Source organism: Chiroxiphia lanceolata, chromosome 1 (genome assembly GCF_009829145.1).
Source record: "Chiroxiphia lanceolata isolate bChiLan1 chromosome 1, bChiLan1.pri, whole genome shotgun sequence".
NCBI classification, from domain to species: domain Eukaryota; kingdom Metazoa; phylum Chordata; class Aves; order Passeriformes; family Pipridae; genus Chiroxiphia; species Chiroxiphia lanceolata.
The window spans coordinates 153,074,324-153,096,784 of NC_045637.1; positions in this window are offsets into that span (position 1 = coordinate 153,074,324).

The following is a 22,461-nucleotide window of genomic DNA, read 5'->3' on the forward strand; positions in this document are numbered from 1 at the left end:
CCTACCTGGACAGGGCTGTGCTAATCAGGAAAAATATTTCCAACCCCTCTTCCAGGGGTTCAGAACCTGAGATATCAATACTCCTTTTCTGTCTGTGGCCATCAAGTATCTGCAGGAACCCAAAGTGTACCAAGAAAGCTGCTTGTCCTTGGCTGGCATTTGCTCTATTATTTCTTTGGAAATACAATCAAAGACACAAGTGAATAAATAATTCAGGCCTTTTAGTCTTTTTTATCTGTATACCAGGAATATTTTTATGTTTTTCCAGCTCTGTTCTAAGTCAGAACTTTAGGGGTATTTTTGGAATTCTCAGCTCAGGCTTTAAACGCACCAGATCCTTATAGGATGAACCTGGAAAGGCAAAAGTAACATAAGGACTTATTTCAGCATGAATTTATTCAAGGCTTGGGTTATTCCATTATCTAGGAATAGAGAGGAAGAAAGGAGAAATATTCCTTGGTGGAGACTCATCTCCAGATTCGGGTACCAATAAATGCAGATATCTACTTGTAAGTGAGGCGTTTACATCCTCATGACAGTAATTAAAAATCTGGTCAATAAAATTAATTAATGGAGTTCACAGCGTGATCCAATTAACAAAAAAGTTGAGACTTTAAGATGAGCTCAATAACTTTTCAGGATCTATTGATGCTGCTGACCTTCTGTATTGACCCTTTATTATATAGTCCCCTGGTATGTATACGATTTTATATGCTCAACTCACAGCAATATAATCAGAATTTAAAAACATAAATGAAGCAATTAAATTGAGTTGTCTATAATACAAATTTTAATAGGGTCATTTGTAAAGGCATCGAGGTTCTGAAGCATCCAGTCATAACACAGGACCTGCAGCCTTTCAGACTGACAGCTGGATCCAGCTGGGAAGCTCAGGCATGTCTGTAATGGATTGGGTGTCTGCATAGACCAAATGAATCAAGTCAGAGATGATTCAAAGTCTTGCTGTCTCTATTTCTCCTCCTCCTCTCCATTTTTCATGCCTGTAACAGAGAAGAGCTGCACTAATTCTTGCTGCCAGGAACAGGGGACTTTGGTCCAAGGGTCCAGCTGTAAGAGCCAGGTCCTGGCTCCCAGTGCCTCTGGATGTGAACAGAAGAGGAGCTGGAAGGTTCACCTGCTGAGTCAGAATCCAAAGGCTTAAACCCAACCTTCAGATCCTAAGAGAAGATATCTGAGGGGAACAGGAGAGATATATTCACTTTTACCTTGGCTAACGCTCATCACTGAGCATTTGCACCGTGGCAATAAGGCAAAGGCTTCATGGGTAATGGAAGTAATCATGGAATCCTACAGTCTTGGAGTGGTTTGGTTGGAAGGGAACTTAAAGATCATCCAGTTCCAACCCCCTGCCATGGGCAGGGACACATCCCACTATTTCAGGTTGTTCCAAGCCCTGTCCAACCTGGCCGTGGACAATTCCAGGGATGGGGCAGCCACAGCTTCTCTGGGCAAACCATCCCGACCAAAATTAAACTGTCATTTCCCAGTTGTTAAGACATATTTGCTTTTTTTTTTTTTTTTTTTAAGAAACGCTGCAGCACCACAATGCAGAAACGCTTCTGTTGGTATCATTTTACTCCTGCAAGATTCACAGAAGGACATCAGAAGGAAAAAAAAAAAAAGAAAAAAAAGAAAAGAGGAAAAAAAAAAAGAAAAAATAAAGAAAAAAGGAAAAAGAAAAGAAAAAAAAAGAAAAAAGAAAAAGAAAGAGAAAAAAGAAAAAAGAAAAAAAAAAGGAAAATAAAAGAAAAAAGGAATGTGTGAGAAAAAAACCCTGCAGCTTCTAGACAAGAAACATATTTACTATTCAGTGGATGCTTCATGTCCAGAATCTCTTCCTCAGGAAGTTTACAAATGCTCCCTGCTCTGCAGAAATGACCTTTACGTGCCATCGGAAAAGAGACACTGCAAAGAATACACGACACCAAATCCACCTCCCAAAGACAAATGTCACCTCATAGTGGAAATGTCAGCAGACAAATCCTTTAGCAGGAATTCTGATGGGCAAAGTCCAGCCCTTTGAGAGTTCAAGTCAAGACTCCAACTATTTCTTTTGTCTTGTTTGGATTTTTCCAGGAGTCTAAATGATTGACGAGCCCTAATTAGCATCTGATGGAAGCTTTGAGAATAACAAGCTCCACGGGAAAGACAAAGTTTAACAGGTTATATTTAAGGGTAAATTCAATAATCTAAAATGACTGGATACCTTTATTCTTGTCTTCTACATATTACACATTTATTTTTCTAGTGGTCAGCTTAGAGTAGGTTTCTGTCTTTAAATTGTGGAATATGCCAAGCATGGAGTAGATTTTACTTCAGAATAAATGTGACTTCTGTAAAAATCAGCTCTAAAAGTTTTTATTTTCTACAGTGGCTTTTTCCCCCTTACTATAAAGAATTGGGAGGTTTTAATATAATCTCAGCACATTACTCTGAAAACAGGAAAGAATGGAGAAGGAGAATTTTTACGACTCCTCGATGATGATATCAAATGTTATCATTCTTTGCACACACATTTTATTCTTCTCTCATGGACACTAATTACTGCACATTCTGTAACAAGTTGAAAGGCAGATTGTGTCCCTGGAGTCTTGCTGACCCACATTATCATATCTCCTTTTTCAGGAGAGCTGCAACAATTTAAATCAGCTGAAAATCAAGTCCCATAAATTATTGGCTGCAGCAAGATGTCAGATGTGTTGCCATTCCTTCATCTTTAATTAACTTTCTCTGTTACAACATTAATGTGGAAACATCAGAATAAAGAAAGAACAAGGCACTTCCTTCTTTAAATCCATCCAAGAGATTTCTGTAAGTGCTGTTAAAATGACCACATGAATCTGTGTAATCCAGAGAAGAAACTATTCCATGTGTGGAACGACAATCGTTCAAATCAGAGATAACAGAACAAAACAAAGCCATGGGCTCTGAAAAGGAAAACCCAACCTAAAGTTAAAATTTCAAAGGAGTGGGGAAGATTAGCTCTGCCTTTCATGATCTTATTATTGGCTTCAGCATAATAAAAGAAAATCTCAAGGCAGAAAAAAAAAAGTGGACTTTCTTAGCACACACACTCCATTCAGTCATTTCTTGGTGCTTTCATGTTGTCCCACTTCTCAGCTTGAGAATTATCCATTCTGTTGGTAATTTTTTCCTAATTATCGTGAAGAGTCAAGAATGATATTTCTGGTACAAGAACAAATGGCTTTAAACTGGTCACTGATAAATTTAGGCTACACTTAGTTAAGTATTTTTAACCACAGAACAGCTTCCAGACCAACCTTATAGTAGGTTGAAGAGACCAACCAGGCAAGTTAATTTTAAGACAGAGTTTGGTTAACTGATAAATTGTTTAAGTAGCAGAAGACTAGAAGTGGAATGAAACTCCTTCAATAATCAGTGGAGAGAAATACATCTTATACAGCATGGTGAGAACTGCCCTCCAGAGGTGCCCATTTCTCCTCTCTCATTTCCCATGAAGCAGAGAAGGTTTCCTTCAGCTAGAAATTAAAATTGTGGATAGCTACAAGTGCATGTGACAGCACTGGCAACCCAACAGATCTTCCATCCTTTAACGTTTGCCCAACGTTCCCTTGGGCACAGAGTCCTGGGTGGGACATCCACCTGCCCCTTTTGCTCCCAGGTGCTTGGTCCATCATGACCCCAGAGTATTTTTAGGGATTTTGCACAAGATTGCTTGATGTTGGTTCCTTTGTTCCCGTTTCCAACAACCCTTTTCAGGCTCCAGAGACACGAACAAACAAAATCACAAGAAAACAAAAATCCCAGCAACAACAACAAAAACAAAACAAACAAACAAACAAAAAAAAGAAAACCCAAGAACCAACCAACCAAACAAACAAAAAAACCACCACAAACAATTGATTACTCAAAAAAATACCCGGAAACCAAGCAAGCATACAACAATTTCTTGAAGGATCTTGAAGATCAGCCCAACTCCTCTGGAGACCTACAGCCATTTTATCCAAGGCTGGGCAGCCTTTCTTTAGCTGTATTTAACTGTAATTAATTGTTTAGCCTGATTACAGTGAAAGTCACCTGACACTGTCTCTCCTTATTACAGAATATTCAGTAGTGAGTAAGAAAATTAAGAAAAAAAGACCAAATGGCAGTAGTGTTCATAAGAAAAAAAATCTATTAAAAACTGCTTGCTAGACATCCTACATCCCTGACAAAAGAGATAAAAGTAGAATCAAAGTGTTTTGTACAGTTTAACTGAAGTTTCTGATAGAAGGTTGTGAAGGGGTGGCCACATCCCACGTGCCAGGTAAGGATATTTCCTTACAGGCTCAGTCCTCTACCCATTCCTCCTTTGGCAGAGTTAACTGGGTTGTCAATCAGTTTGGTCCTGACAAATAGAGCAGAAAAAGTTAGGACTGGAGGACTGACTCCAAGTGCTGAAATTACGCAGGAGAACAGTCAAGACATCCCTAAGTCAAGAAGCCAACGTGAAAATGGACTTGGAAAAGATCCACGGGGCTATGAAAGCTGAAAATGCAGCTGGAGTAAAATCAAAGATTGAAAATCAGTTATTTTTTATAGTTGGTCTGGGCTTAAATATCCCTCAGGCTGGCCTGCCATGCTGCTTTGGGAGATGACAAGGCAGCTGGGATGTAGCTGCAGATTTCTGTTGTGTATCTGGGAAAACAAAGAGGGAAAACACTTGGTTTTTCTCTCTGAAGTGTGAAGGACACAAGTGAGGAGTGATGATTTGAGTTGTTTCTACACCACAGCTCCTGCAAACATACCCAGTGCAATATTTAAGGAATTTGCTCCAGCACCAGTTCTCTCATGACTCAAGGTCAATAGTTGTCATTAAAACGTGTAAAACACTTTCAAAAGTCCCGAATAATCCAGATCTCAGACCCTGCACTGCCACCTCTGACATGTATTTTAATGCACTGCCAGCACAGCTTGCCTTGTTTGCCAGAAGAACTGAGCATTTAAAACTTTGAAAGCCCAGGAAACAAAACAGAAGGACCTCTGTGGCTCCACACAGCAATTATTCCAAGAGTGAAAAGTTTACTGGATACCAAGGCCTAAAATTTCCCCCGTTCCCATATTCTTCCCACATCTTCCCACTCCTGATGCGTGTTCAGAATTCATCCACTTTGATCAGGAGGCACATGTCTTGCTGAAAGTCAAAAGGATTTTCATCCTTCAGTGACTAAGTAGCTTTTGAAAATACAATGTGTGCTCCTCAGGGGCTGGGATCCCTGTGGAATAAAACAGGACAATTAAACCTCTCTCGTCATAATTGCAGAAAGATGAATAACAGACAAGTGTGGATTTGTCAAGCGGAAATCATATTAAGGAAGCCTAATTTCCTTGTGCACTTTGTGAGAAAGAAAGAAAAACAAATTAATGAGATATATTGTGTCACTGGTAGGGTTTTTAACACTGACAGCTTCATGAGAAATTGGGGAAAATCTGGCCTTGTTGGATTCATTACAGTCTGGGGATGATTCCACTCCGTTCTCAAGGAATTATCAGGAGTGTAACATCAAAATGCAAAAGTGGATGGGGCTTGGAGCAATCTGGGATAGTGGAAGGTGTCTCTGACCATGGCAGGGATTTGGAACTGGATGATCATTAAATTCCTTTCTAACCAAACCATTCTGTGATTCTGTAAAACTGGAGACCACTTGAGTTGTAAGCCCAGAAATGAGAAACCATGAAAACAAAGCCTTGATAATCCATAGTTTAAGAAATTATCATCCTGCTTCCATGTGCCTATTTAATGAGTTAAAATAGAGCTTGATTTTAACAGTAGTGATATAACTCCTGCTTGCTTTGATAAATTCCACAGCTTTTCCATAGTTTGCCAGTTCCCTGGATTCCTTTTCCACTAAATACATTTGGAACACAACATCATCACATCGATGTGATTTAGGCAACTTGATTTCAAACTCTCGTTTTCAAATGCCTGATTCTGAACTGGTCAGCATGGATCCCTTTAACAACAGTGGAGACAAAGCAACATCTCCAGAGGGGAATTCTGAACCGGCCAGCATGGATTCCCTCAGCAATGTTGGGGATAAATCAACACCTCCAGAGATTTGGAATTCATCTCTGTGCATTACAGCAATAAAATGGTCACCAAATGAAGCAATTTATGGAGGCAACTTCTTCTATTTTCTCTCTGTTTTCTATAAAGAGAACCTTCCTGAGCTTAGAACAGCTTGGGATTGCGTACTTAACACGTAGACATCTAAAATATGAATCACCACTTGAATTGCCCAAATCCCAGTATTCTGGGGTTTTTTTATTGAAGTGTGAGACTGTGCCCAAGTTATAAATATTCCATAATCACCCAGGAATGGTGGTTTAAATGTTACATCTCACAGGGACAATTCCTCCTTAGAAGAAATTTGGTCCTTTTTTTTTTTCTTTTCATCAAGCAGGAGGTTCTCATGTACCCAAGGAGGCAACAGGGACAGTCCATTTGAATGATGGTCTTAATGTTCTATCATTATAAGCCACCACCTCCTCCAAGGTACAAGTTATGGTGCTTTCCACCCCTGTTTAGTCCTCCTGATGTTCTCCTCTTTATTTATAGAGCTGTTTAACACAGCCTGTGCTTCTAATTTTGTCTTTTATTTTGCCTCATAAATATTATTTCCTCCCTAGAGAGCCATGAACCTTTTTCTCTTCCTCTGGCACATTGAGTAATGTGATAGTTACTCTGCTTAGTCATTTTTCAGATGTCATCCTGATTTTGGGGAGAATGGAATGGAAGAATGTTTCAGGGAAAAGTCTAAAGATGTTTACAGTCCATTGTAGAGGGAAATGATCAAATGGATAGTGGTTAAAATGTTGCTAAAATCTATCCTCAGTGTCACTGAGCTTTAGACGGGGAAAGATTTGCATTCAGTCCTTATTTTAGAGAAATTTTGGGGAAAAAAAAGTCCTTATTTTATCAAAAATAAATAGGAGCTGAGACACCTACAAGCTGGAGAAGGAACCTTTCCCAGTTATGTCCAACCAAACACTGACCTTCATATGACAATTCAAAGATTCTGAAGGTTTCCCAGAGACTTCCAAAGACTTCAAATTAAAGTAGATCAGATTTTTCTCCATTTCTAACAGCTCCCAATTCAACTAAATTTCCCAGTAAGCCAGGGAAGGTTTCTGTGTTGTTTTGTTTTACATTCTCTAGAAAAACTATTAGGTAAGGAGTTAAAATTTAGTCAAGTACCAAGAGCAATATTGTCTGCCTTTTCCAGTTAAACTGTATATTTAAACCCTGAAACCTCTTTCTAAAATAGCACATTAGATGGTGTTTTAGTGAAACTGGGATTTCTAACTCCTCAGTTTTACCTTGTGCTCTACATTCCTGTGATCCCACATTTTGATTGATGCACCAGAACAGGAAACAAGGGGTTGGCTAAACCTGTTTCAGAGCCAACAAAACCAGATGAGGTGAGCAAAGAAACCTGCTACCAAGGTTTTGGCAATATAAATATGTGTATTTAAGAGCAGGGGAGGAACTTTGTCATTATTTAGAGGAGCTGGCTGTTCAGAGCAGGTTGTTCAGAGCAGTTTAACCTCTCCCTCAAGAATCCCACAGTGTGAAAATGAGGAATCGTGGTGTTTGGACAAAACATAGATATTTATGATCTGAATTATTTGCCTTCAATCAATGGAAAGAAACAAACCCTTTCAGAGGGTCATTCCCAAAGTATCCACCAAAGCATCTCAAATAATCATAGCTCAAATAACGTTTATTCTCTCCACTAACTATTAATAAGGTCTTCACTGTGACTGACTCAGTTGTAGACAGATAAATTCCAGTGAAATTATTGTCACTTAGTAGAACTTATCTTTCTATTCCATTCTCAGGAATATGAGCCATTCTCTCATTCTCCAAAACAACCTAAAATATAGATGTGAGTTGCCTGTGAACTGTGGATTTATAGGAACTCAACAAGCAATAGCATCTTGTAAGCCCACTGACTAAGTAATATCCAAGGGGCAGCAAGAGAATTCAGCCTGGGAACATATTTGGATTTAAATCAGGTCTGCAGCACATCAGACTATTCTGAGGACATTTTAGAAATGACCATTTGGTGAACTCCCACAGCTCTCAGTGGAAGTGCCTTAGGGTACAGCCTAGAAAGCCTGAAGCCACATCTACACTGCTGGATGAATTCACCACAGGGAGATTTCCCTCCTCCCAGCCCAGAGGAAAACTGTAGCTCACGTCCATCCTGTTTAGGTTTAACCACCTCTAAATCACAGTGCTGCATCCACCTGAGAGTGCTTCATCCACAGCTTCCCTGGGCTCTGGAGAGGGCAGCTGTGGCCCTAGGAAATAATTACCATTTTAAAAAGCATTTGGATAATTGTCCAACTAAAAGTGTCTGATATAATGTGAAGGTTGTGTCACAGCCCACAAGGGAAACGTTTTTAGAGTGTGAATCTAAGGAAATTAAATGCACGTCTAGAAGCCAGACAGGGGGCATGTGATCACTGTAATTACCACGGTGATGCCTGTTGGTTACCAGAAATAGATGTTATCTACTATCTTTTCACTGTGATTTCGTGCCAATGAAATCACCAAGGTGAAATAACAGGAGCAGGAAGGTCTCCCACAGTGGGAAGAGCTGAAAAGTCTGTTCCTTTGGGTTTTCGTAGCAAAAAGGATGCAGAAATGTATCTTTTCAGTGCAGGGGGAAAGACAGTAATCTCCTTTGGTTAGCTAATAATTCTTATTTACAACAGATGAAAAAAAGAGTCTCATTTACTGTGAGAGTGGTGAGGCCCTGACACAGGTTGCCCAGAGAAGCTGTGGCTGCCTCATCCCTGGAAGTGTTCAAGGACAGCTTGGATGGGGCTTGGAGCCACCTGGGCTTAGTGGAAGGTGTCCCTGCCCATGGCAGGGGGTGGAACAAGATGGTCTTCAAGGTTCCTTCCAAACCAAACCATTCAGTGATTCTATGAATCAATGATCATAATTTCCATTTGCTTATGAAATAGTCCCATGTACATTAATCGCTTGGATTTATGGGCAAGAATTCCTCATACATGTTTTTCAGGGAAGAACACTTTCTGACAGCCAGGACGGGGTTCACAGAAGCTGAAGCTGACTTGAAAACCAAAACCCTAAAATATAAAGAAACCTGTCTCTGGTGACCAGTGACAGGACCCCAGGGAACAGCATGAAGTTGTGTCAGAGAGGTTTAGGTTGGATCTCAGGAGAAGGTTCTTCTCCCAGAAGATGTTTGGGCACTGAACAGGCTCCACAGGACAGTGGGCACAGCACCAAGGCTGCCAGAACTCCAGGAGGGTTTGGACAACTCTCTCAGGAACGTGGTATGAATTTCAGGGCTGTCCTGTGCACGACCTGGAGTCGGACTTGATGATCCTTGTGGGTCCCTTCCAACTCAGGACATTCCACGATTCTATGAATTGCACCAACAGGAGCCAAACTGTGAGATTTGGGCAGTGGAACAGTTTTGCAGAAAGGTAGTTTGCAAAATTATGTCTTGTACCAGTGACTTAACCACCATTTCTATCTGACCAAGACATGAAAGGTTAAAAAATAAGAGGTAGAAGTACCATAAACAACACTACTTGTCAGGGTTTAACACAGCATGTTTTATTTTTGGCTTCCTGCTTGGCTGCAAAGTGTTGCCTTCCTTACATGGTTCAATGGCTCCAAATAAACAACCAGCAGTTCAGCTCCAACAGGGACTGGATGTTGAGTAATGTTTGCAAACAGTGAATGCTGAAGGGCACAACCACGGCTGAGCCTCAGAATTCAGCTTGATCTTTGTCATTTATTTCGTATTTGTTTTGGAGGAGGGACTCGACCAAACACTAATGATGATTGAAGTTTAAGGATGACAAGTTGAACTCACAGATGTGTGTGCCAGAGACCAAACATAAAACATCATTGTGTGGAAAGCCTCAGGAATTCCCTTTTTCAAGGCAGTTGTTTGGTTCCTGTAGGTGTTTACCGATCCCACCGTTGTGGCTTAACATTAATTCCCTGGAAGTTATGCCATGGGAATCTTCTTGGAAACTGATGTGACAGCTGGTTGAATAGTTGGATGTGTTTCATTCAGTGCTCACGTGGTTATCATTGGCTCAAACCAGCAGTCAAAAGTTTTCCCTTTTGCAAGAGTCATAAAAATACCAACTTGCACAATAATTTTACCTGAGAGAACACATAAAACAAGCCAATGGAGCTAAAGATTGGGCTGATATCAAAACTCCACTTACTCCAGAGGCACTAGAGCACTAAATCAGCTGTATTTGACATTCACCAAGGCAGTTGAGCCCACAGGCATGAGCGTCATGCCCTTTGGAGTATTAATCAGTAATGAAATTACTCATAATTTGGCCACAAGCCGGGGATGGTGCTGGGCAAAAGGATTCTGAGGGTTTCACAGCTGAGCAAACCCTTCCCAGGGCTGCTCTTCTCAGCAGTGGCAGTTCCCCGGTGCCGCGCTGGTCCTGGACCGTGTCTGGTCCCAGCATCCCAGTGTGGGATGCCGGGGGTGGTGACAACCAGCAGATGTCACTGGTGGAGCACTGGGCGATGTGACACCCGCTCCGGGCTGCCCGACAGACGAGCTGCAGACCTGCTTATCTTGAGGAACACGCAGTCAGAAAGACCTGGAGCTCCAGTATTTTTTGGGGTTTTGTTTGTTTGGTTTGTTATTTTCATTGATTGCCTTGTCAGCAGCCCGTTGCACCTGGGACAGAGATTTTTCAGAATTATCCTTTGTCTGGAAAATGAGGCAGCGATTTCCTTCTCTGAAACACTTCTGTGGCTATTCTGAGAAAGGAAGGAATGGTAGAAGAGCAGGTTGAGCTTTTTCTGTTCATTTTACCTTCTGCTTATTGTGAAAGCACAGTTTACATTTATGAAATGTGTCGTGGTGTTATGGTATATTATTATGAAATATGTGAATGGTGCCCAGTGCAGGCTCCTCTCCACTTCTACCTCAATGCCAAGAGGAAAATCTCCAGCAGAAAGTTCCATGTGTTGACAGATTTGTCTACCTCTCAGTCTAAGAAGAACACCAGCAACAGCACAGCTCAGCAGCCTGGAGCTCAGGATGGGCCTCTGTGTGACCTTTAGTTTGAGCTTTCATTGAGGAGTTACTGAAATAAAGCAGGACGAGACTTTACCCTCAATTAACTCATCTGAATCCAAAGAGCCACAACTGCCTCCAAACTGTGGACTCTGGGCTCAGAGGTTTGTTGTTTTGGTACTGAAGGGCTGTGCAAACCCAGAAGCCAAAGGTTTGTTTCCACCTCGTTACTTTAACAATAAAAAAAAAATTATGTAACGATTAATGCAAAATAAAAGAGTACCAAAAAAAAAGCAACAGCAACATGGGATTGATCTGTCCAGATATAAATATGGATTGTCTCCTAGGCTGTCTTTCAGGTAGAAGAAATCTAATCAGGATATTCAGAGGAGTACAGGACATTACAGGTCCTAAACTAAGTGTCTAAATAGACTGAGTGAATAGAATCCATTTTTGAACTCTCCATCTCAGAGACATCTGCACAAGAAGTCTGTAAACTCAGAGATCTCCCACCCAGAGAAGCACAAAGAAAATGTTGGGTCTGAAAACAAAGCGTGTGGAAGAAATGTAATTTCCACGATAAACGAGCCCCAAAGTGTCTGAAACTCTGATCCAAGCTATTAATTAACACCTGTGGCTCAGGTGAGCACGGGCTGTTCCCTTGTACAGCACTAATGCTGTGACTTTAATCCAAAGCTGAGATGGACACGAATCCTCCCGGGGAGCAGTTTAATTTCATTGATTGCTGTTTAATATTCAGATTAGGTATTTCCTTTCGCTGTGGCATTAGAGATCTAGGTCAGCAGTTTAACTGCAATTTTCATTCTCGTTCATCTTCGTTTAACTTCCAAGTGTTGAGGGGGGAAAAAGGTTTGGAGAGTGAAACAAAACCATTTCATTTTGGCCTGAGCACCTCGTGCCATGCAGTGTTTACCAGACTTTTTCTTCTATTTAATAAGAAACTCAGGTCTAAGTCATTTGTTTCCTTAAAACTTTGCAAGTTGCTTCCCTATAACTACAAGAAACCATCTGATTCATCAGTGCTGTTCCTTAGATCAAAATAATTGCTTGGAGGTGGAGGGAAGAAACACACACTGACTCATCAAGACAGAGGTTTTAGGGAGCTATATGAGCCAGGATTTTTTTCCTCATTTATACTCATAAAGGACTTTTTAAAGCATCCTGCACGTAGCAGGACACAGAAACAATTATGGGATGGATCTGATGTCTGCATCCTGAGGAACACTCACAAAAAGAACATTGCTTCCAAAATAATCATCCAGGCTCTTTTTTTCTTCTGACTCTGGCAGGATACAACCTGTTCCTAAAAACTCCTCCATAACTTATTCCCCTGATGCAGGTAACAAATGTAACAGCCATGTAAAAGCCTGGAACACAGGAGGGGAAATGTGGCTTTTCCTCTGGCTGGAAGTAAAATAATTGCAAAACCTGCTACATGTCATTGATCACAATACCTGGAAAAATTTAATTACACTTTACTAGCTGGTTGGGAAACCTCCAAGGAGAGATCTTGAAACTGATGCTGCATTAAAGGCTGTAACATGATGCAGGACAAGTACCTGGATACTGAACCACAGGATGCTTAAGTGGGATTTTACTGCTCTTATTTTAGGTCCTGTTCAAGGGTGGTCCCTAAATCAACGAACTATCAGGTGGCAACACCACACTGGAGAGGGCAAAATGAAGCTCTCACTTAAAGACACTACTGAACAACACAAAGATGGTTTATTTAGTGTCACAAAATCATAGAATTATAGAATGTTTTGGGTTGGAAGGGATGTTTAAAGGTCACCTAGTCCAACCTCCTCTGCTATGAGCAGGGACAACTTCATCTGGATCAGCCTGCTCAGAGCCTAATCCAACATGACCTTCAGTGTTTCCAGGGATGGGGCATCCAAAATCTCCCTGGGCAACGTGTTCCAGTGTTCACAGTAAAATAAATCTCCCTCATGCCTTGTCTAATCGACCCTCCTTCAGTTTGAAACCATTACCCCTTGTCCAAAGTCCCTCTCCAGCCCTCTTGGAGCCCCTTTAGGCACCAGAAGGGGGTCTAAGGTCTCCCCAGAACCTTCTCTTCTCCAAACTGAACAACCCCAAGTCTCCCAGCCTTTCCTCATGGGAGAAGTGTTTCACCCTTCCCATTCTTTTCTCCCGTTCTCTGTTTTTGAGGGATCACAACTGTTTTGGGGTTGATAATGTCTTAGTGTGGATAAGGGTGGATAAAGGTCTTCTGCCTGGATTTGAGCAACCCCAAACTTTGAACGCAGCGAGAGGAGGAGAAAGAAGTTTAGATTTTTCATCTGAAGCTCTGCAGCTTGCAAATATAATGCTTCCAATTAGGACTCTGGATGCCACGACTCCACAATTTTTAACATTTGAATCAGGCTCTCCAGTTTACTATTCAGACAAATCGCATAAATAAAATATACAGTGGAATCATTTGCTTTCTTATTACAGCTGCAAACAGACTAATAGGCAAATAAATGAGTGCAATCAAACTGAATGTTCTCGCAGTTATTTCATGGGAGGTAAAAATCGTCTGCAAACAAAATCAGACATGTTTTGTGAGTTTGAGATACACAAGTATTTTGGAAGGATAAACAAAGTAATGAAACCTGACTGGTATGAAACTCATTTTAATCCAGAAAAGGAAGAAGAACCCTTTATATGGGAGCTCAATGAAACAGGCAGCAACTCAGGGACAAGTGTGTTGGGAATTTCACTGGGGTGAGTAATGTAGGATAGTGGTCATTTAGGGAATGATTTCTTCTGCATTCCTCAGACCACTGTCTGAAGCCTCAGCCATAAATGAGATCCTAAAGGAAGCAAACTCTTCACAAATGCTCAGGGAAGACTCCAACTATATATTCTATATTCCATTATAGAATATAGTTACATTCTGTAACTATATTCTGTATTCTATTATAGAATATAGTTACATTCTGTAACTTAATTTTTTTACTCACTGGATTTTAGTCAGGGAAAAAGAAAAGGAAATTCTGAAAAGACAGCACAGTCCACAGCACTTGGAAAGTGGAAAAGAAGATGAAAATATGACATACTGAAGGGGCAACTGAGCCAACTGGAAATGTTTTCTGTATATCCACATATACTCAGCTCAAAAATCGGGCCACATTCAGACTGACTGAGACCTGTGAGCATTTCATGCCTCAAAATTACAGGGGGGAAACTGTCAGGATTTTTTTTTCAGGCAGAAAACAGGCTGAGGCTTAAGGGACATGTTCTGCAGACCACTGATTGCTGCCTCGGAGGATGGTGCCTTTGTGTTGGTGGGATTAATTCCAGCATTACTTCTTGACCTGGTCCTGTGTCTCCTCTCTGTAGGCTCTATATTTTCTGATACCAGGATGTGCTACACAGATGAAAAGTCTGAAAGCCTCCTTTCCTTTGCTTTAAAAATAATACTTTCATAAACACTGAGCTATAACCCATCAAACTTAGTTCCTTTGCATCCTCTGAGTTTTAGTTGGATGGTTTTGTACCGAAAGCAGGTGAAGGTTGTTTCATTTCTTTTTCTATTCATTGCCCAACTTGTATGCATAGCACTCAAGAAAGATAACTTTAACCTTCACTTCAAATGTGTCACATGCACTGCAGCCTGAAAGGAATGAACATGATTTATGAGGCACTCACAGTGTTCATACTCACAACGCAAATGCCGAGGTGCTGTTGTGAAACACTTCATTTTAGAAGTTCACAGCCCTAAGAAATGAAATTCAGCGTCGTGGCCTACAGGGTACATCAGCAAGTTAAAATGGGGCAGTGATTTGAATGAGGTATTACACCAGAGCACACCTGAATGAACGCACTCTGCATGGAAAAGTCTCAACTAAACTATGTGATTTGTTCCATCTTTTCCCTCTTCATTAGGAAAATGAACCCAACAGAAAGAAAGCTGTGACACTGAAGTAGTGCTTCCTTACAAAAGGGCAGGAACAACTCCCACACACTTAAATCCTTAGGGTTTGAAATGGATTTCAAAGCACCCCTCTGAACCTCTTGAAGTAAAGGACAGCCACTACTCCAGACTGTGAGTAACCACTACAACAAACTAAGGCTGCTGCTTCAGACTCTCTGTTCTTCCAACAAGAATGAGCTCTACTGGTTTTCTGCTCTTTGTCTGTCATTTAGCCAAGGCCAAACTAATCTTAAGCACGTGGGAGTGCTGAAGTTCAGGGACAGCACCCTGATTAAAGCAGCAAAGTTTCAGGGAAAAGTGTAAACTACTTTCAGGGTGGAGCTTGAACGGCTTTATGAAAGGCCCTGTGTGTGATGACAGGAGGCTGGAATCATCCTCTGAACAGGTTTCCACCATTTATTTATCTTCTCCCTAGTATCTTTGCACAGAAACATGCTTATTCTTCCTGCAGACTGAGCAGTGAGAGCACAGGTTGCTGGGAGGACCCCAGTGGCTCTCAGTCAAGGCCAGAGCACCACCAGCCTTGTTCCCACCAACTTGATCAGCTCCTTTTCTGCTTCCACTTCTCTCCTACAACACCCCTGGGGACATTGCACATTTGCTGGAATGTTTTGTTCCCTGAAAGCTTGAATTTCCCTGCATTTCTGTGTGTACAGAGGTCTGAGCCTATTACTCATACAGAGAAGGCTCTCTTCCATCATTTTTGGAAAGGTGTCGCCCTTGTTCCCATGTTCCTCTTATATTCCCCACTCTGTGAGACTCCCAGGAGTGTTTTGTGCCTATAAAATGAATCCACAGCTTATACTGAGACATGAGAAAAAAAAAGAGCACAAGTATATATCTATTTCAGCACATCTATCATTTAGTTGTTCAGAAGACAACGAAAAGTGGGGGCAAATGACATAACTCCATGGAATCTGGAGCCCTTATGTTCACTGCTTTATCTAACCAGGCTTTTGAATTATTTAACCAACCAGCTAAATTTGCTTTATTGGCTATTCTCCCTTTAACCATCAGTGCAGACATCACGGGGGATTTTTGTGTGTCCTGGTGTAAACGTTGCTCTACATTATTAAAAAATTATGTTATGCAAGAGCAGCACTTTCTGGAAAGCAATGGACTGGCTGAAAGGATAAACAGTGGCTGCCAAATTCTGCCTATTTTTAGGATAAAGAAAATATGGCATTACATCACATTGGTGACAAAAACTTGACTTTATGCCAGGACTTTGAATTTTTACCCCATATTCCACCTCTCACACTACACACGCACAGATGTATTAGGTCAGTAAAACCCCACCTTTATTTTATAGGTTACATTGCCAGAGGTCAGTGCAAACCAGGTAAGAATAAGATTAAAAAATAGGACATAAACAATAAGATAGAAATATCTCAGTTTGAATTTACCAGCACTGACCAAAAGTCATAACATTTTATTAAGGGCATTTCCTAAATGCTTCTTAGGCACTTAACACACTCTTATTTGAAAGATGAAATAAATTAAATTTTTTATTATTTTTGTTTGCGTAAGTTTTTCATTAATGTTAAACTTGAGCTCTTTGTGGCTGTTAAATAATAAAATAAATAATAACATAATAAAATCATAACAATAAAAATGAATAAAATAAAAATAAAAATAAATTTAAAATAATAAAAATAAATTAATAAAAAAAATAAACTGTAAAATAATAAAAAAAGTAAATAATAAAAAAAATCTTTCTGAATTTGGGCTGAGTTTGGGTTAGATGGACTGAAACTGTAGAAATATCTGTATTAACTGTAGAAGTTAATCAGAACAGATGCTTCCCTGTGATGTTTTAAAAGATGACTTTATGAGGATTTCAGTAAGTAATGAAATTACCAGAATGGCCACATGGCTGGTATTTGAAGAGGGTTCAGAAAGCAGACTATGCCTGAATAAAGCTTCTCCCACCTCATACTAATTACCCTTCAACCCATCAAATACAGAAACAGAATCATAACTAGCTGGGAAACCAGATTTTTACTGGAATAAGAGGTTTGTGTTGGTTGTTAGTGAGCTGGGTCTTATGTTTGTAAGATTTTCATATGAAGATGAGTAATTATAATTCATCGAATCTCAGCCATATATCAAAAAAGCTCTGCAGACAGTATTTTCTAGAACATTTAGCAGACTAATGGTGAAGAGAATGCACTTCCTGAAGAAATTAATGAGCTTCTCCTTATAAACCTATTTAAATTGTTGTCATCAATTCAGCCAGTCAAATACAGAATAAAGCTTTAGAAAAAAAAAATAGTGGAAAATAATTTCCTAATAATGGTAATGCAAAGGAACAAATCTGCTCGTAGATTTTAATCTAATTATTGTCTCAGAGGGACAAGGAATTTCTGAGCTTGTGAGGATCCCTGTGCAATGGTCACCAGCAGAAAGGACTCATGAGCAAGGGACAAGGTGAGCAAAGGTGAGGAGCTACACCTTGATCAGGGAAAGTGAGAGGAAATGGGGAAAAAAAGGGCAAGCTGAAAGTCAGGAATTAGGATATGGACAAGTTTAGGGTGGGGTGTGTGGAATGTTGGTTAGTAGGGACCAAGAGCTGCAACCAAACAGGAAGGAATTTGCAGAGAGACACACTTTGCTGCTGCCAGCTGAAAGCATCTGCCCAAACAGCCTCATCTACCTGGCACGAAGGGAATCCCAGCTGGATTCACTGGATGCTCCTTCACCAGCTCTTCAAGCCCTTCAGGCTCAGTGTCCTTAAAGAGAACAACTTTGCTCAGATCACCACTTGCAGACCTTGGTTGTCCAGGTGAAGCTTAATGGAGATCGACGGAATGGGAATGTTGGGTGGAAAATCCAGCTACATTCCCTGCTTTCCAGGAATGCTCTTCAACAGTGTCAGATGGAGACAAAGCCTGCCTGGGAGCCATCTCTTATCAAGGGATAAGTGTCTGCTTTAAATGCAAACTGGCTTGCCTTGGGGGGGTGCTTTGACTCATAGAATAATTTGGGCTGAAAGGGCCCTCTGGATGTAATTTGGTGCAACCCAACCCTGGAAGTTGGATGGGTCGAGTGTTCTGTGGAAGGAGCAGAGTGGCAGCTCTGACCTCCCACTCCCCTCAGCATGTTCTGGGTTTGTGGCACAATTACTCTCGCTCAAGTTACATCAAAAATTGTCAGTATGATTATACCCAGTTTAGGTTAATGCCTCAGAACACAAGGGCCTCTCTCCGCAGCATATTTGCATCTGGGTGCTTTACATTTTTATTTCTAATTTCTACATTTTCCACTGCATTTCATTTTCCACTCTATTTTCTGTCCTCTGTCATTCACACATTTTGTGATGTTGTGCTCAGCAACAAAGTCTTGGGGAAAGGAGAAGGAAGAGGGATGCTGGTGTCTCAAGTGACTGTCACTGAGGCCCTGCTCCCCAGGAAGAGGCTGGAATCTGCCCAAAGACAGGGAAAAAAAATTCCTCTTTTTGTTCTACTTGTCTGTGCAGCTTTTGCTTTCCCTAATAAATCATCTTTATCTTGATCCACAAGTCTATTCACCTTCCTTCTCTTTTCCTTGCCATCCTGCAGGAGTTCCACATAGAAACATAAATTTACAGGTCTTAACTAACAAGTCCAAGTCCACACACTACAAAAGGACAGGGTTCAGTTGTCTAAATATAGTTGTCAAGTCTAGTGATCCCAACATATTTGAGATTCCTGAATCAAGCTCCCCAATATAATGTGGAACCCACAGAAGACCAGTACTCCAATGGAATCTGAGCATGGCATTAGACAGTGGTTTAGGCAACCAAATCCCATCCCAGCCTTTTACAATTGCAATTTTAAAATGGAGTTCAGACCATCTTTGTGGATGTATCAGATTTGCTGACGATTTTTACACGGGAAAACAAGCTTTAAAAGAGCTGGGCACTAACAGCACTGGGAAATAAAATCAGAACAAGCCTTGTGAGACAGGATGGGAATAATGGGATTTGACATGAAATGTTCTCTGCAGTGGGAATAAACAAGTGTGTCCGTAGTTCCTACTTTTTCTTCCTCCATTTCAAGTTGGGAGCTCTTGAAATAGAGGAAAAAAAATAGGGAAACAAGGTAGTCAACATTGTTGAACAGTCTGGTGAACTTGTGGGGTTGGTGTTTTAAGAAAATCAGTTTTTAAAATTTCTTGGACTTTTTTATAGAGAAGCCTGTGAAAAAAATCTCTTGGTCATAAATAGATATAAATATACATCACTAAACAGTGAATCATCTAATGCCTGTAGCTCCTGCCATATTTTGGACCTTAATTATGTCATATAACTGTCTATTGCCTTAGCAATCTCTTGTACCTGTTTTTCTGTTTGTTTGGGTTTTTTTAAGGGGTTTTTTTGTTGTTGTTTTGGGTTGGGAGGTTTTTGGTTGTTTTTGTTTGTTTGTTTTGGGTTTTTGTTGGGGTTTGCATGTTTTTTGTTGTGTTGGTTTTTTGTTGGTTTAGTGTGTGTGTGTTGGTGGTTTTTTTAATTATTATTATTGTTTTGGGGTTTTTTTCTGACTGAAACTCCATGCTGGGCTATTTAAGAAGAAGCATCATTTTATTGCAACTCTTAATGACACTAGAAAGGTTTGGGGATTATGTATGAAGAGCAGGGATTGAGCTCGGAACGACCATTTGCTTCCCACTATGGAAAAAAATAAAAGTCTCCATGAGTATTTACTTTTCCAGCTCTTACAATTTTCTGCAATGGCAAGAACGAGGTATTTTGAAAACATCTTTGTATTTTCCCTCCTGAGCACTGTCTGCATTCCAGATCCAAAACTCCTCCAGCCCCATCGTTACAGTTCATGTCTATGCCTAGAAGAAGTTTCCATCTCTCTAAAGGTTGTGATATTCAAGACTTCCTGGCTCATGTGGCTCCAGCTGTTTGTGAAACTCGGTGCTGAAGCAATTTAGGAGCATTAAAGTTGGAGAGGGAGAGAGTTTTCCATAAAACTGTGACGCTCTTTGTGACGCCAAAGAAAACGTTTCTCCTCTGTCAGCCTTTGCACTGTTACCTGTAAAATACCTGTTAAATACCTGTAAAAAAATACCTGTAAAAAAATACCTGTAAAATAGCTGCCACAACCCAGCTGAGCCTCTGAGCCTCTTGGAGATGTGTTCGTGGAGCAGGGAGAGAGGAAAAAACAAAATACTGAGTGGAACCCACAGCAAAAAATAAGCCAGTCCTGTTTAAAGTGCAAACTCTAATTTATACTGTGGGTTATGTAGCAAAAAAATGACAGTGTTAGGGAATGAAAACTCATTTCAGCAGTATATAATTGGTTTTTCGGCAGATGAAGGAATTAGTATTGAATAAGGCAGTAAAGCTTCACCTTCAGTGGGTCTTTATGAATGCTGCTGGTAAAGTGGCTGCTACATGGGCTTATTTGCATAAAAACCTGTAAAAATTGTTAAAAAAATACAGGTTGTGCCTGTAACAAGTTTGCTGGCACACACAGAAAGAAGTTCTAGCCAATCCTGTAGCACAAATAACAGACTTGAGCCAGCAGAGGTTCAAACCAAAGCCCACTACCCTCCTTCCACCTTCCCCAGAAGAATGTGGACCAAGCCATGAATCCCTTGTTCTGCTGTTCAGTGTTGTTCTCCAGCATTAGATTTGGGATTGACTTTTAGAGGCTGTGATCCGAGTGGCTTAGGCAGGATTTTTGTAGAGCCAAAAGGTTTTTATAGACACAAAAAAGAATTATAAATACATGTGTAAAATACATATACATGCATACGAACATGTATATCCAGGTCTATGTAGATATATTTAGAATTATATAAACATTTATAGACTCCAAAGCTGGTGTGGTAAAGTACACCATCTGTTTATCTGTCTGGAAATTAACTCCTTCTTTCCCATCTCCTCCCAGATACTCCCATGTTGCTGGGAAAAAATGGGATGAAAGATGCAGTGACAGAGATTTTTTGAAAGTGTGGTGATTTGGGGAAATGTCCCAAAATATTGGAGAATGAGCTGCCTTTCTCACACATTCACTCAGGTCCAGACACCTCGACCCCACAGTAGTGTGTGCCCAGCACCTCTCCAAGCTGTAATTCCCCAGTTTGAGCACATCCACAATGAAAAATGCCTGTCTGTGCACGGAATTTGGAGTTCCTGACTCTTGGATAAATGTGTGAGTCTTGGGGGCTATATCTGAAGGTTTGGTTTGTTTTGGTTGGGGGTTTTTTGTTTTATTTTTTAATCCTTCTGCTTATTTGTCTTCCCACTGCAAACTCTAATGCAAAGTATGTCTTGTTCTTTTCCTATAATACTGGGTTGTATTTTGTTGCTCTTTGTTATGCAGAGAAAAAATGAGTCTGACTAAAAAGGTGAACAGCTGAATTGAATGTTAACTGAGTCAATAAGGAGAAGATTTTGAGATTAATCAAAAAATTAGGGGTCAATTACTTTAGGTTTGCAGCTGGGCCCTAAACCTGCCCCATAACCCCACCGATAATTAATGCCACAGTTGCACTATGCAAGGAGACAAATGTGCTGTTATTAGTCATTAATATCACAGCTGACCTGAGCTCTAAAGGTTCACATGTGGCCTGAAGGGACATTTAAGTGCTTTTTGTTAGCAGCTGGAAGTTTTATAGATATATATGTATATGTCACTGTGTGGAGTCAAAACCTTGTGAAGACCCTTAAGGCACTCAGAAAAAGGGCAATAATATTTGAATCTCTGCCTCAGCATCTCATAAAAATATGAAGCAAAGTCTCCATATTTTTGGAAGGAAGGCTATGGACAATGCAGGCTGTTCACTGGTCTATTTAGGAAACAAAAACCAAAAACAAACAAACAAACACAAAACAGGTAAAAGGAGTAAAATGGTACCAAGCTCAGAGCAACCTGGTCTAGTGGAAGGTGTCCCTGCCTGTGGCAGGGGGCTGGGACAAGATGATCTTTAAGATCCCTTCCAACTCAAATCATTCCATGATATCCCTCACGGTCTCCTTTCTCTCCTGACTGCTCTTGGCCTAAAGAGATCCTGAGTTCTCCTACGTGTTCCAAATACCACTTAAAATGGGAATCCAAACGGGTCACCAATGCTGACATCCAACATAACTCCCAGGAGTCACATAAACCTGGAGGCAAACTCCCACAGCACCATTCCTTTTCCCCTGACAGATTTCTAGACATCTGCAGAGCCTCCAACTGGACTGGTTGATTAATAAAGAGAGAAAATGGATACTTAGACACGACTGGAATTCCAACACCGGCTGGAACAGCAGGAGGAACCCAATCTGACAGACTAGTTCAGAACCAAACTGCTCTGTGGAGACCCCTGACTGGTACCTGGGAAGAAGCAGAAGTAATTAGCTTCCCTCTGGCCACAGCAGGGGTGTCAGGGCTGGTTTTGATGTAAAACCCTGCTGTTCAGAGCACAGCCTGAGAG